General features: G+C 39.7%; 1 pseudogene; it reads right to left on the reverse strand.

Annotated features, from left to right (window-relative positions):
- Positions 1-316: 316 nt before the first annotated feature.
- Positions 317-12,595, reverse strand: part of LOC139421224 (lysine-specific demethylase 8-like) — a 46,467-nt pseudogene continuing 34,188 nt past the window's right edge.

A 12,595-nucleotide genomic window follows, 5' to 3' on the forward strand; every position in this document is an offset into this window, starting at 1 on the left:
ATATGTCACATGTCAGTTGGATTGCCTTGGCAAAGGAGAAATGCTCACTAATAGGGATGGAAACAGGTTTCGGCACAACATTTGAGAGAAATAAGCTTTGTGCGTATGGAACATTTCCTTTGTCATGGATATGAGGCGGGACACTTTTAATTATGTAAAATAGCCATAGTGATAGGCCATTTTGCTCTACTCAAGTTAATTGAGTTCAGCAAATTTTCCATAATTCTTCAACATGAATCACCGTTGTAAGTTGTGAACTATGTAAATTGAGACTCGTTTCCAACCTTATTCCTTTTTGAATTACCATTGTCACTTAACCATGAATTTGTTTATAGAATAAGGTGTTTTTAAAGCCATTTGGTGGGCGAGGCTGACAGGGCTGAAGCAATGAAAAGGACAGACATGTTAATGATTGTTTAAGAAGAAAATAACATTCAGACCTAAGTCACAACATACGTGAGCACAGGACTTGTATTTTACAAGACCACTGCAATAACCAAAATTCTGACTAAAAACAACCTGAATCTGGATCCCTCATCGTGGGTCATGACCACCAGAAGCTCACAGAAAAGCTGAGCTCCAAAGAACGCACGTAATGCCAGTGCTTGACTGGGATGAATAAGACCTCCCCAGGCTGCAACACACACTCTAGGTAGGGAGCCTTCACAAACTCTGGGAATCGCACCACGTCTGGACTTTCCACCTCCACCTGCATTAAAGAAAGCTTTGTGTTTAAATGGCAAACACTTGACTAATTTCTCCCATTCAAAGTATGCAGCACTAACAGTTTAGGTAGATCATGTACAGTGCCTTGCGAAAGTATTCGGCCCCCTTGAACTTTGCGACCTTTTGCCACATTTCAGGCTTCAAACATAAAGATATAAAACTGTATTTTTTTGTGAAGAATCAACAACAAGTAGGACACAATCATGAAGTGGAACGACATTTATTGGATATTTCAAACTTTTTTAACAAATCAAAAACTGAAAAATTGGGCGTGCAAAATTATTCAGCCCCCTTAAGTTAATACTTTGTAGCGCCACCTTTTGCTGCGATTACAGCTGTAAGTCGCTTGGGGTATGTCTCTATCAGTTTTGCACATCGAGAGACTGACATTTTTTCCCATTCCTCCTTGCAAAACAGCTCGAGCTCTGAGGTTGGATGGAGAGCATTTGTGAACAGCAGTTTTCAGTTCTTTCCACAGATTCTCGATTGGATTCAGGTCTGGACTTTGACTTGGCCATTCTAACACCTGGATATGTTTATTTTTGAACCATTCCATTGTAAATTTTGCTTTATGTTTTGGATCATTGTCTTGTTGGAAGACAAATCTCTGTCCCAGTCTCAGGTCTTTTGCAGACTCCATCAGGTTTTCTTCCAGAATGGTCCTGTATTTGGCTCCATCCATCTTCCCATCAATTTTAACCATCTTCCCTGTCCCTGCTGAAGAAAAGCAGGCCCAAACCATGATGCTGCCACCACCATGTTTGACAGTGGGTATGGTGTGTTCAGGGTGATGAGCTGTGTTGCTTTTACGCCAAACATAACGTTTTGCATTGTTGCCAAAAAGTTCAATTTTGGTTTCATCTGACCAGAGCACCTTCTTTCACATGTTTGGTGTGTCTCCCAGGTGGCTTGTGGCAAACTTTAACCGACACTTTTTATGGATATCTTTAAGAAATGGCTTTCTTCTTGCCACTCTTCCATAAAGGCCAGATTTGTGCAATATACGACTGATTGTTGTCCTATGGACAGAGTCTCCCACCTCAGCTGTAGATCTCTGCAGTTCATCCAGAGTGATCATGGGCCTCTTGGCTGCATCTCTGATCAGTCTTCTCCTTGTATGAGCTGAAAGTTTAGAGGGACGGCCAGGTCTTGGTAGATTTGCAGTGGTCTGATACTCCTTCCATTTCAATATTATCGCTTGCACAGTGCTCCTTGGGATGTTTAAAGCTTGGGAAATCTTTTTGTATCCAAATCCGGCTTTAAACTTCTTCACAACAGTATCTCGGACCTGCCTGGTGTGTTCCTTGTTCTTCATGATGCTCTCTGCGCTTTTAACGGACCTCTGAGACTATCACAGTGCAGGTGCATTTATACGGAGACTTGATTACACACAGGTGGATTGTATTTATCATCATTAGTCATTTAGGTCAACATTGGATCATTCAGAGATCCTCACTGAACTTCTGGAGAGAGTTTGCTGCACTGAAAGTAAAGGGGCTGAATAATTTTGCACGCCCAATTTTTCAGTTTTTGATTTGTTAATATCCAATAAATGTCGTTCCACTTCATGATTGTGTCCCACTTGTTGTTGATTCTTCACAAAAAAAATACAGTTTTATATCTTTATGTTTGAAGCCTGAAATGTGGCAAAAGGTCGCAAAGTTCAAGGGGGCCGAATACTTTCACAAGGCACTGTATATGCTAGATTGTTTTTAAGATCATAGACCTGGTGCATGAAGAGATTTAAAATTGAATTATAACCTGACTAGTGTTGTGTAGGAGCTGCAATTGATGAGGGTAGAGTTTCTCGGTGTCCTCAGGGGAATACAGACGAATGTACTTTCTCCCAACCACCTGTTACAAAATATGGGACCATGCAGTCATCAAATTATGTTGCCAAAATACAGGATCACATCTCACCTGAGCCAGGAAGTTCTGTTGAGGATCTTGATGAAGGGGGGACACTGTACCTCCTGGCCCAAACCAAGCGTTGATTGTGATGTCATCTTCATCTCCCTCACCAAGACAACAGTAGTCAGGGATACGGATGTCGTCTTTAAGCTCGGGGACCTTGGAGAAGAGTACATTGAACAAAATAGTGTTTTTGTAAATGAAAAACATGTATGCTTTAATGTAATTTGTACAATACAAAAATGGAGGCAAGGATTATAGAAGCCTGTATCCTACATTTCCAGTAAAATATAAATTTGTTGTATTTTAGTCTTATAGTGAACAAAAATAACCGCAACAATTTCAACGGTTTTACTAAGTTACAGATCATATAAGAAAATCAGTCAATTGAAAAATTCATTAGGCCCTAATCTATGGATTTCACATGACTGGCAGGGACGCATCCATGGTTGGGGAGCAAGGCACAGCTAACCAGAATGAGTTTTCATCAGCTGTCCTGGTGGCCGGTATCACAAAGCCTAAAAGGACGTTGGAGGCGGCTAATGGTACAGAAATTAACATTAAATTCTCTGGCAACAGCTCTGGTGGACATACCTGCATTCAGCATGCCAATTGCATGTTCCCTCAAAACTTGAGACATCTGTGGCATTGTGCTGTGTGACAAAACTGCACATTTTAGAGTGACCCTTTGTCCCCAGCACAAGGTGCACCTGTGCAATGATTATGCTGTTAATCAGCTTCTTGATATGCCACATCTGTCAGGTGGATGGATTATCTTGGCAAAGTATAAATAATCACTAAGAGGGATGTAAACCAATTGCTGCACAACATTTGAGAGAAATATGTTCTTTGTGCATGTGAAACATTTCTGGGATATTGTATTTCAGCTCATGAAACCATCGCTTTACGTGTTGTGTTTATATTTTTGTTCAGTATATATCAACACTGACATCCTCACCCAAATTTGTTATGTAAAAAAACAGGACAGGGCAATGACCAACCTGATCAAATAGCTGGTGCTGAGCAAGATATCCCAAACTTGATGCGTCCTAAAGTGAGAGAGAGAGTGGGAATAGGCATTGAGTGAAGAGCATCTATCCTTGGCTAATTCTTGGGGTAATATTTTTCATGAGGAAGTACTTACTTTCACAACAATATAGCGATCGATGAATTCATTGACCGTAAGCAGCGTCTGTGACCATTCCTCATCGGTATATCTTGAGCCCACTTCAACAGGTACAGTCCGACAACCAGCAACAGTTTGCAGGTATTCTATGCTTTGCAAAGGGAAAAAACAAAATCAACAGAGGTGTCTAGGGGACTATGAGAAGGTAAGGGCAAGGGACTAGAGAAGGACACAAAATAAAGAAAAAGGTACCTCCAAGGGTGATTTTTGAAGGCTGGCCAGTGATCTATGATACCCTCTAATATGACTGGCTTTTGGGGATCCAAGTAATCTTTCTTGAAACTCTCCAATGATGGACAGTGTACCCTTGGTACTGCCAGAGCCTGCTTGACAACGGGCACTGACACACAGTCAACCTTCATTTTCTGTTGAGAAGAGAATTTAACATAGCATAAACTAAAACAGTTTGACTTGAAGAACAAGCTATATGCAAAGCAAAATAAAATAGCCTAGTAGCCTTTAAGAAAATTATGAGAAAGAACAAAAGGGATATGACACAGGCTCACATTGACTGGTTAGAAAGCAACAGGCCACAACATACACAGTATAAGATATGAAATCCACCTTGGCACTAACGCCTTCACTAGGATTCTCCTCATTGGAGTGCCTCTTCCCGATTTCATTTTGCAGGATCCTTACAAAGGTTTGTAAAATTTTGTCCATGATGGCTGCCCCCATGAGCAGGCCCAAGTCACATGTCCGTATGGCCTCCTGCACTGTAGCTGATGAGGCGTCATCACGGCATAGGGCAGCTACTTTGAACAGGCAGCCATATGAATACAAACACCTCCACTCCTTGTCCACATCACGCCATGTTCCTGTGCTGAGCTTCTCCCAGGAAAAGTTCAAGATGATCTGAGCGTTTTGCCTCCATCGACCGCTCCCGGTGTACAGCTGCTACCTGCAACGTTTCAGCACATCCACCACACTGGGCTCAACTTTTTCACTGAAGTCAAGTGGAAATTCTGCCTCCGTCACAGGCAAAGCAGCAGAGATAGCTGTTCTGCCATAGGCTAGTGCTGTGGAATAGAGACAATTGTTAGACCCAATCAAAAGTTACAGTGCACAATCAATCTGGTCTGAAAACCACTAATATTATAACCATACACTTAGCTAGCTGGGGGCTGCCTACCTGCAAAACCTTTGCTACCTGTTAACTCTAATGAATACACAAGACTTCTATTAAAACCACAATTTTCCATATCCTTCCTCACGTGTGACATGATGTAAATGAGTTAAATATGAAGAGACAGAGATTTTCAGGGAGCGAGACCCCTGAACCTCGATTCCGGTAAGAGCAAGAAACAAAGACCCCTATCCCCAAATATTGTTAGAGTGGATCAGATATCTAATGAAATACTGTATGGCTCTTCCACAAACAAACGTATCATCACTGGGCACGTGTTATATTTAATACCCCGACAATGATATTATAACATGTGGACAAATAAATAGAAAACGCTCTAATAATTTAGATAATTCACAAAACACGTTTAGCTACCGTTATTGACATAAGTAGACGCTGGTGTTGCAATAAAATAGCTCCGTGTAGAAAACGAATACATTATTTATGTTCCTTGTCGACGTGATGATAGGGTTCGATCATGCAAACAGTAATATCACATTATTTTGCACGTAGCACATTTTTCGTAAAAAACAACAACGTTATTAGCGAAATACATCTATCCTGCCAGCTCCCCTTGCTCCAGTCTGAAGAGTGGACAGTTTGATCTAGCCTCCAGCTGTGCTGACGTCTAGCTCCAGGAGCGGCTTGTGACATAGTAGCCTTGCAGCCGCAAAAATGGCGCTGTTATTCTTTATGTATTTTGTAATTTTCTATTGGCTAACCAAATTTAGCAGGTTTTGAAAATATCTAAAAAAAAGACTGAGCGAGGTGTCCCCTCATTCGTTTTTACGGGGAAACAAAATTTAGGTTGAAAATACTATACTGTAATTTACCTCAGATTCTCCCATTACCGATAGAACACTGGTTAGTTATAATTATAAACTGGGTGGTTCGAGCCCTGAATGCTGAGTGGCTGACAACTGTGGTATATCAGATCGTATACCACGGGTATGACAAAACATTTATTTTTACTGCTTCAATTACGTTGGTAACCAGTTTATAATAGCAATACGGCACCTCTGGGTTTTGTGGTATTTGGTCAAAATACCACGGCTAAGAACGTGCTTAAGAACAGCCCTTAGTCATAGTATATTGGCCATATACAACCTCGTGCCTTATTGCTTAAATATATTTGACTGTATCCCTGGTGGTGAGGCGCGTGCGGGTTGAATATAGAGAAAAAAAATGCATTGAAAAATCCATAAATGTATCATTCTTGTGCAATTCATGTCTAGGGCCTTCATTTTTTTCTCCTTTATTTTTATCTGGCATTAGTGCTTAAACTCAAGTTTTAGGGCGTAACTGCAGGCAATCGCCAAATACACAGCAATTGCCAAATGCTTTTGGGAACTTGGGCACAAATAGTTAACGTCCATCCAATGAGGCAAAAAGGAAAATGTCGGAGTTTAATTCAATAAGAGAAATGCTACAAAACGGAGAGTTGAAAATAAAGAGAAGGGCGTGCCAGAACAGTGTTATGTGTGATGATTGTGAGGCACTATACAAATTCCACAGTCACAAGCAGCCTTGTCTCAGATTATTTCATATCATTTTGTACGTAAATCTGACATTCTCCAATTAGTATGACATGTTACGTTTTTTATTGTATGTATTATTTTGTGGATGTCTGTTATCCATTTCGTATGATATGTTATCCTCTTAAGAATTACAATTCTTATTATATGTTACAAATTTGAAAGTAGCTAAAAAGTAGTAATTTGTTGCAAAGTTGCTAAAATGCTAAAGTTGTCAGTGATGAGATTCGAACTCGCAACCTTTGAGTTTCTAGATGTTCGCATTAGGGGAAGGGTTAGCTAACATGCTAAGTAATTGCAAAGTAGCTAAAAAAGTAGTAAGTAGTTGCAAAGTTGCTAAAGTTGTCTGTGATGAGATTGGAACTTGAAACCATTGGGTTGCTAGATTTTCGCGTTGATGAAATTCGAATTCAATGCCTTTGGGTTGCTAGACGTTCGTATTATATGCCCCCTTTTTCATTCTGTCGATGTGGGCTAGGCTATAACATAGTATCTGATGAGCAAGGGTTTATTTAGTCTTCTAGGGCAACAAGTAATGACAGAAGAGAAGCTGCATTTAATTAGAGACAAGTTTATTAACAAATAGCCTACCAAAATGTTGTGGTCTGCGGTTGTGAGGCCAACTGGATGTACTGCCAAATTTTCTAAAACAACGTATCTAATTTGACGTTGGAGGCATTTTATGGTGGATAAATTAACACTAAATTCTCTGGCAACAGCTCCGGGGGACATTCCTGCAGTCAGCATGGCAATTGCATGCTCCCTCAAAACTTCAGACATCTGTAACATTGTTTTGTGTGACAAAACTACACATTTTAGAATAGCATTTTACTGTCCCCAGCACAAAGTGCACCTGTGTAATGATCATGCCGTTTAATCAGCTTCTTGATATGCCACACCTGTCAGGTGGATGGATTATCTTGGCAAAGGAGAATTGCTCACTAACAGGGATGTAAACACATTTGTGCACAAAAAGCGTTTTGTACATATGGACAATTTCTGGGATATTTTATTTCAGCTCATGTAACATGCCACCATTACTTTACATGTTGCATTTATATGGTTTTTTTCAGTATAAATTACTCAATAAAAGTTTGGACACATTCAAGGGATTCTCATTCAATGGTTTTTCTTTATTTTTTACTATTTTCTACATTGAAGAAAAACAGTGAAGACATCAAAACTATGAAACAACACATATCTAGTAACCAATAAAGTGTTAAACAAATCAAAATATATATTTTATTTGAGATTCTTCAAACCTTTTGCCTTGATGACAGTTTTGCACACTTGGCATTCTCTCAACCAGCTACATGAGATCGTCATCTGGAATGCTTTTCAATTAACAGGTTTGCCTTGTTAAACATTAATTTGTGGAATTTCTTTCCTTCTTATTGCATTTGAGCCAATCAGTTGTGTTGTGACAAGGTTTTTTGGTTACTACATGATTCCATATGTGTTATTTCATAGTTTTGATGTCTTCTCTATTATTCTACAATGTAGAAAATGTTAAAAATAAAGAAAAACCCTTGAATGAGTAGGTGTGTCCAAAATGTTGACTGGAACTGTGTATATATTTATCCCCAGTGGTGGAAAAAGTAGTAATATGTCAAACTTGAATAAAAGTAAAGATTCCTTAATAGAAAATGACTCAAGTAAAAGTGAAAGTCATCCAGTAAAATACTAGAGTTAAAGTCTAAAAGTGTTTGGTTTTAAATATTCTCTATTATCAAAAGTACATGGAATTTCAAAAGTAAAAGTATGAATATTTTATTTATTTATAGATAGCCAGGGGCACATTCCAACACTCAGACATTAATTTACAAACAAAGCATTTGTGTTTAGTGAGTCCGCCAGATCAGAGGCAGTAGGGATGACCAGGGATGTTCTCTTGAAAAGTGCGTGAATTGGACCATTGTCCTGTCAAAATGTAACAAGTACTTTTGGGTGTAAGGGAAAATGTATGGAGTAAAAAGTACATTATTATTTTCTTTAGGAATATCGTGGATAAAAAGTAAATAATTGCAAAGTAAAGTACAGATACTGTAAAAAACGAAGTAAGTAGTACTTTAAAGTCCTTTACACCACTGTTTACCCAACACACCCCTTGTCAAAAAATCGTTCTAAAATCTCTTCAAAGCATTTTCGATATTTGCGTGTTGGGTTCGGATGCGGGCTTCAGATTTTCACTTTATCACATATAGTCAGGCAGTTGCAGGTGTGTTATTAGCGATTGCGGGTGAACAAACAGCTGATCTGTACATCACTAATCGCTTAAACGCGGAAACATTTTTACGCCCAGCGGAGAGTGGCGGTAGGCAAATGCCAAAAGACGCAAGGAATAATAGCACCGTCTGGCAGCAGCAGGACTAGTGACAGGTCAGAAGGCATCTTGATTCCTTATCTTGTCACCCCATCCAACAGCATCAGCATCTCTGACTATTTAATGAGTATTAAAACTCTGAATATTTAGGCAATTTCATTGACGACTTATATGATGTACAGTTGAAGTCGGAAGTTTACATACAATTAGGTTGGAGTCAATAAAACTAGTTTTTTAACCTCCACGAATTTCTTGTTAGCAAACTATAGTTTCGGCAAGTCGGTTAGGAGGTGTACCTGTGGATGTATTTCAAGGCCTACCTTCAAACTCGGCGCCTCTTTGCTTGATATCATGGGAAAATCAAAATAACTCAGCCAAGACCTCAGAATAGAAATTGTAGACCTCCACAGGTCTGGTTCATCCTTGGGATCATTTTCCAAACGCCTGAAGGTACCACGTTCATCTGTACAAACAATAGTGCGCAAGTATTAACACCATAGGACCACGCAGCCGTCATACCGCCCAGGAAAGAGACGTGTTCTGTCTCCTAGAGATGAACGTACTTTGGTTTCCCGAAAAGTGGAAATCAATCCCAGAAAAACAGCAAAGGGCCTTGTGAAGATGGTGGAGGAAACGGGTACAAAAGTCTCTATATCCACAGTAAAACGAGTCCTATATCGACATAACCTGAAATGCCACTCAGCAAGGAAGAAGCCACTGCACCAAAACCGCCATAAAAAAGCCAGACTACGGATTGCAACTGCAGATGGGGACAAAGATCGTACTTTTTGGAGAAATGTCCTCTGGTCTGATGAAACAAAAATAGAACTGTTTGGCCATAACGACCATAATTTTGTTAGGAGGAAAAAGGGGGAGGCTTGCAAGCAAAGAACACCATCCCAACCGTGAAGCACGGGGGTGGCAGCATCACGTTGTGGGGGTGCTTTGCTACAGGAGGGACTGGTGCACTTCACAAAATACTTGGCATCCTGGGGATGGAAAATTATGTGGATATATTGAAGCAACATCTCAAGACATCATCAGGAAGTTATAGCTTGGTTTCAAATGGGTCTTCCAAATGGACAATGACCCCAAGCATACTTCCAAAGTTGTGGCAAAATGGCTTAAGGACATCAAAGTCAAGACATTGGAGTGGCCATCACAAAGCCTTGACCTCAATCATATAGAACATTTCTGGGCAGAGTTGAAAAAGCATGTGCGGACAAGGAGGCCTACAAACCTGACTCGGTTACACCAGCTTTGTCAGGAGGAATGGGCTAAAAACTTATTGTGGGAAGCTTGTGGAAGGCTACCGGAAACATTTGACCCAAGGCAATGCTACCAAATACTAATTTAATGTATGTAAACTTCTGACCCACTGGGAATGTGATGAAATAAATAAAAGCTTAAATAAATCATTCTCTCTACTATTATTCTGACATTTAACATTCTTAAAATAAAGTGGTGATCCTAACTGACCTAAAACAGGGATTTTTACTGAGATTCAATGTCAGGAATTGTGACAAATTGTGTTGCATTACGCACTGAATGTAGGTAAGGAGTCAAACGCAGTAGAGCAGAGATGTCAGTAGCATATATTTTAATAAGGGCAAGTCCAAAACAACGCCCAAGACAATGGGAACTAACAGTACTCCCGTAAATTGTAAAAACACACGCACCTTACTATAAGAACCACACGCGAAATACACTGAGGAAAGCCTCCACAAGCAACAATAAAATAATCCCGCACAAACCTAAGCGGGGAAACAGGGGTAAATATACACACATAAATGAAAGCAAATGAAAACCAGGTGTGAATGAACCGAAGACAAAACAAACGGAAAAGGAAACATGGATGGTGATTGCTAGTAGGCCGGCGACCCCGACCGCTGAGCACCGCCAGAACAGGGAGAGGAACCACCTTCGGTGGAAGTCGTGACAAACTGAGTTTAAACGTATTTGGCTAAGGTGAATGTAAACTTCTGAATTCAACTGTAGGTTGAAATCATATTCTTATTCTGAAGCAAAAGATACCTGACAATGACCTGTGGAGAAGGAGATGAAAGACTGTGGAATGTCATGGAAAACCATCCCCATAAAAGGCAGATAAACTCTTGTGGAAGCCTTATATTCTACATAGGAACGAAAATGATTACGTTTTTAAAAAGTAAGTAGGGTCGTTCAACAAAAAGTGTGCCTTTTGTGTCCCTTTGATATTTTAAGTAGAAATCGTGGACCAATACATAATTTTAAAAGCATGTTATATTACATTTTTTTATATGAATAAAGGCTTGCTAAAGTGCCAAAATGCAGCATTCTGACACGTCCCTCCTTCAGCCCATTACCTCTAGGAAGGTTTTAACGCACTTAATCACAAACTTTCTCAAAATTTCACCATCATTGTAAAGCCCTAGTTATTTGGTTTCTTTTTTGACAAAGTCATTTCTGAAGACAAGGAGCATCCATGCATGGGATTTCATTTGGGATTTTAAATTTAATTATTTTAACATTATTTTACATGCCATTTAATTCCATGCAACAGTAATATAATTGTATATTAATAATCCTTCATTTCAAGTGTCATAGTTTGCAAATAAATGCATGGATGACAGTGAAAAATTGAAGGTTTTCCCTTTACAAAAACTGAACTTCATGAAAGAAATGTCCTGTTGGTGACATCTTGCCACAATACACCCACACTGTGTAAACCCAGTCAACCCGTGGCTTTCTTACCCAGTCACATCTGCTCACGGCCTCCCAGAGCTCTAGCCTCACAAGATCAATCTATCAATGTCGCATTGATTTTATTTGGACTGTTGCAGCCAGGCTTGATTTGGCTGGATAACCTGCACAAACTGTAGCATGCTCAGTGGACTGAAGCAAATTGAAAATAGTTTAACACCGTAAACACTTTTGTTAGATAATTGATTATACCTTGTCTGGTTTTACCAGACTGTTTAGGAAATTAATAGCCCGACATTGCATGGGTGACTGGTTTAGGGGAAACGCCAGTCGTGGCATTGCCCAAGTTCACAGGAGGCTTCTGAAGGGAAGACTGCACATAATAATGGCTGGAATGGAGCGAATGAAATGGCATCAAACACATGGAAACCATGTATTTGATACCATTACACCTCTTCCGCTCCAGCCATTACCACAACCATGTCCTCCCCAATAAAGGTGCCACCAACCTCCTGTGCCCAGGTTATATGACCTGCTACTAAAATAGAACCATTGTCAGTGTTTATTTAATACATGCTTTACTTGACTGTACCCGGAAATTACTATACAATTTCCAAAAGTGAAATGAATAGAACTTTGTGTGGTTCATGTCTTCATTGTTTGTGATGGCTAATGATCTGCAGATTAGATAAATGTTGATATCATACTCTATTCACAAGGGAAGTGTGAGACAAATACACAATATTGTTTTGATCGAATGATGTGCATAAATGCTTCAAGTACAAAGTCCACGATAAGAAAACGCAGAAAAATATGATGCAGATTAGATCAATTCCCCTCTACCCCACTGCTATTATTTTCCAATTAACATCAGAGACTGGAGTCAACAGACCCATGCTTAAAGATGTCCTCCAGCGAATTTTGAACTTTTCCTGTTGAAAAGTGAGATAGTATACAGTAAAGTACACACACTAAAGGGTAAAAACAATGAGAAAACCAATGTTTTTTTTAGACAAACTTCAGGGAGCAGGGCATTCAAAGAGTTGGTTTGATGGTCAGATGTGATGTCGTCGGCCTCACCCCTTCCTTAAGGACCAGTAGGGAAG

This window comes from Oncorhynchus clarkii, chromosome 12, assembly GCF_045791955.1.
Source record: "Oncorhynchus clarkii lewisi isolate Uvic-CL-2024 chromosome 12, UVic_Ocla_1.0, whole genome shotgun sequence".
Lineage (NCBI taxonomy): Eukaryota > Metazoa > Chordata > Actinopteri > Salmoniformes > Salmonidae > Oncorhynchus > Oncorhynchus clarkii.